We start from the raw sequence: 4644 nt of genomic DNA, 5'->3' as shown, positions 1-4644 counted from the left end.
GAGGGTAGATAATAGCGACCCCTCACTTCTAAATATAGCACTACACCCCAGGTGCCCCCTACAGAATGCCCCGGGTTTAGATTGGGGGTTGTACTGGCACCCCCTATTAAAGAAAAACCAAAGGGGGGGGTAATTTTATCCACAAATAGCTGGGTGTTAAAGGAGGAGGTGACTTGTATTAATGTGTGTGTGTGTTTTGCACAGAGAAGTGCAAATGCAGCAGTAGAGTTAACCAATAGGTATGTGACAGGGTGAAAAATCATGTTTATTTTTGTGATTTATGTAAATAGATTTTTGTACCAAACTGAAACTACAACAAGTGAATTCTCAGTATGCTATTGTTTCCTTCCAAATCTACCTCATATCCCGAACTGGTGCAGACCATGAAAGTTTTAAATGAATAATAAATAAGCCAGATGTAGAAAAGTGTTCTGCATATTTCCTACAATGACAGGATATTCATTCAGAACAGGACTAGACAGTAACCTACAGAAGGAATATCACATTGACCCTGCTGCTTACCTCAGATTCAGAAAGGGTGCATGAAGTAGCAGTGCACAATCCGGACAGTAGAGAGCAGTATTGCAACATTGTACTGCTCTAAACTGCATCCTCTTGAATGACTGAAGACATCATCTTTCAAAATACTGTACCACTTGTTATACAAAATTAACACAGTGTGGAATAACTAAAACAAATCAAAACAAAAAATATTTTAAATGCACCAAAAGGTTACATTACCTTTTAGTCCTGAGCCTCTCTCAAGCAGAGACTGTGCCAAAACATGCCAAATGGAATGGTGGTTTGTTATGTGAACTAATGGGGGGGGGGTTACACTAGGAAATTACACTAGCTAATTCTAGTTCTCAATTTCTCTATTGAACAGGTAGCAATTATAATGTACTGTATAGAAAATCGTAGCATTGAAAGAGAAATAAAAATGAGTTCTGGGAGTTGAGGATTCACATCTACAATAAAAAGGGTATATTGAGCTTGTACTGTACCTACCTGTTGTGTTGAATTGAAGTGTGATGAGAAGAGAATATCCTTCTTGTTTTTATATTCTGTCCAGTCCCCAACACTAATGACATATATAAAGAAGGAGAAATCATCCCTCTGGGAGAGGGAGTAGGTGGTGTTTAGGTGAGTACTGTGATTATTGTAGTGGGGTTTTGGGTGTTTTTTTTTTTTTTTAGAGAACTTGGTCAGTGAAGGTGAATGCCCAGCCTGACAGCAAAATTGTTTTCTTTACCTTTTATTTTGGCCCTTGTGCCTGTTTATTTGTTCCTGTGTTTTGTTTGTTTTTTGTTTAATAAAGTGCGCACAAGCGCTTCACTGCAGTTTCTGTCTCTGATTCGCTAATTCCTGCTGGTAACAGCTTTGGCCGTGACGCGATCCTGTTTATATAAACAGAATACTCCACAGAATACTCTGTGGACCAAATCCGACCTGCCAGACCATTTTATTCGTCTCACAGAATTAATGATCTGAATTCAGTTCAAACATACTTCTTTATCACAATTGTCCTTGTTATTATAAACACTCAGAGTCCTGTGATTATTTCACTCATGAGGATACGGCAACCTTTTGGGTGCTTGTGGGTTAGTTGTCTGTACGGCACACCACTATGATCAACTAAGAGCAAGAGGGTTACTAAATGACTCCATGTACACTAGGATAGTTCAGGACAGTTTGGGACAGTTCAGGCTTTTCAACACATTTCAAGGCTTTCTGATAAATGTCGTTCTGCTGTGAAAGGTACCTGAGACAGGTACAGTGTCCCCGAATGCACTGCAATGTGAGTTGAAAAGCCTTGTGTACATGGAGTCATCTGGTCACTACTTCTATCCATTTTCATAGTCAGCTGGAGTTTCATGTCTTGCGCTAACTTCCTTTTGGCAGCATTCATCCGAAAGATGTGTCAACAGAGGTAATTAACTCGATTGGGACATAATCTGAGGCCAGTTTCACAAAGCCCTGCTAGCACTTAGCAGGCTGCTAGCAAGCAAGCTATCTTAATATTACCTGTTTAAAAAAATGATATTTAAGATAGAACAATAATGTTTAGTAGAAATCTGCTCAGAAATTCACCATGCTTTCACAATGCTTTATTACACATTGCTATGCTTTTACTATGAGAAACTTTCATAAGGGTAGTACCAGATGTCATCTTTACAATTAAAATACCCACCTATTAGAAAGAAGAAAGTGTGTGTGTGTGTGCACGTGTGTGTGTGTGGGGGGGGGGGGGGGGGGGTATGAACTGTTTGGATCTGCAAAAGGACAAAGAATACAATAGATGTAATACAATATTGAAAAAAAAAACACATCACATTATTATCACATTGCCCACAATAATGTCATAATGTATCTATTATGCACTTCGAATATCTTTATTAGAGCACTCCATGGCATGAGCTAATTAAATCTCTAGAGCCTAGAAAAAAGAAGAGAAAGGGGGAATTTACTTGAAGTATATAAAAGCTTAAATGGTATAGATAATATACATTCTCATGGTTATACAGTATTATGCATTTATCATGGTTTGCATTTTTTTAAATATGCTTTACCATACCTCTCTGGGCTTTACAGTGATTACCTACGCTGTACCATGCTTTCACTATGTTTTATTACACTGCTATGCTTTGCTATGATAAACTTTTATTAGGCAGGTGTTGTGTAGTTGAATGTGCTTTGTAATGACTCCTGCTGTAATGCCATGCTGTGAGGTAGGGGACAACAGGGCTCCCTGGTAAGCTCCAAGGCAAGCTTCTTGTTTTCAAGCTATACACTCTCGGAACTCACTCCATCTGCTTTGGGGCCAACATTGTGTTACTATGTGTCTGTTTCTATGGCAATCTTCCCCTTACTTATTATTGTCATGTATTATTAACAAATACTGTACTGCATTTAACTGTATGAGGTAAGCTTAATACAGAGGGTAAGCGTTTAAACCTGAAAAAAGTATATATTTAAAAAAAAAATACAAAAATCATATTACTTAAAATATGTATATATTTTCCTACTGAACAAATAATAATAATACTATTACATATCTTTTGAATCTCTTTTAACTGCCTATCATCAAAAATATAAAAGAGGAGTTTTTGTTTCAGAACCACACCTTATCTTCCTTGCTGATGTACTTTTGCTCTGACACAGGGTAAGCTGCAAACTGACTGGTATTGTTGAGGCATCTCACTTGTAGCCTGAGGCCTGTGGGTGTGTTTTATTCCCTTATCTGTGTCAAGAAGAGGCTGGATCAACAGGTTTAAACATGATATTATGAGAACAAACCTGATCTTAATCCACTTCAGATCCCACTCTCTCAGAACAGCATTGGTCCAGTTTGCAATTAAAAAAGCTTGTCAAGGAAAACAGTTATGGCTACAGTGATAAAATGAGTCCAAACATCTTCAAAATTGAGTTGGTCTAACCCTTACAAAACTATTCATTACATTTGAAGGGACTGAACCATAATTGTGTGCATTAGTTATACTGTCTAATTATATTGTATCTTGGGGATGGGAGTACAGAGTGCTGAGATGTACAATTTGAAGGTTGTTGTCTTTTGGCTCACTTCCAGTATAACTGCCTGATTTTAGTCATATGATGTCTTTGTAACTTGACTATACTGGCTTCTTCTTTTTAATGCTGATGTGTCCTTGGCTTGTCTAACTTAGCAGATTCGCGCCTTGCATGAAGTGCACGTAGGCTTGTTTGTGCACTTCTGTATAAACTGAGCTGTCAGAATGCAACGTCACAGAACCATATACAGACTGCCTGTTTTGCTTCTCCAGAATTCTGAACAATAAAGACTATTGTATCACATCCTCGTCTGTGGCTTTTTCTTGGGTCCTTACACATTTTTTGTAAAAATAAATAAATAAATAAATAATAATCAATTTGATCATCAAAATAAATCCATATATCTGTTGTGTACTTCTATTTGTTATAAATGTGCAGGATTGAAACATACAGAAATATGTATTTTTATTTGAAAACTATGCTAGATTAAAGATGTATCTATTTGATAGTGTGGCACTTCCTTGGTGTTATTGTTCCCAGCCCTCAACAGCTTATTTTCTTTCATTAACCAATCAGCTGCTCCCCCTATTGACTAAAATGCTTTCAGCCAGTAACACTCTGACCCAGAAGACATCGCTGAGGTGAAATTGCCTCAGAAGTGCAGGTGTAACAGAGTAGAGCATGGGGGCATTCTTGTGTAGTACCATTGACATCATGTTTTAAAATGATTGTTTGTTATAACATGTGTTTCTTTCAGCACATTTCAGACCTATGTAGCTAACAGACGTGCACAACAAGAATTATGGAATTGTATTGTTAGCTTCAACCACTTCCTATGATACGTTTGTAAAGCTGAAATACGTATATAAGGCTATATTTTCAAAGCATTTGTTCCAGTCTTTAATTAACTCTTATTTTTTGAAAGATGAAAATTCAACAGCAGTGTACAAAAGTAAGAAACTACTTGAGAGTCCTGTACCTGCTGCAATCACTTGATATTTGTAATATTAGCTTGTACAGTCAATAGGTATATTTCTCCTATAAAAAAAAAAAAAAAAAAACAGGAGCAAATTAAAGACTGGAGTAAATGCTTTGAAAATATGGCATAGTTCTCTA

Source organism: Acipenser ruthenus, chromosome 13 (genome assembly GCF_902713425.1).
Source record: "Acipenser ruthenus chromosome 13, fAciRut3.2 maternal haplotype, whole genome shotgun sequence".
Classification (NCBI taxonomy): domain Eukaryota; kingdom Metazoa; phylum Chordata; class Actinopteri; order Acipenseriformes; family Acipenseridae; genus Acipenser; species Acipenser ruthenus.
The sequence above is the reverse complement of the archived record's forward strand: the minus strand, read 5'-3'. Positions refer to the sequence as shown.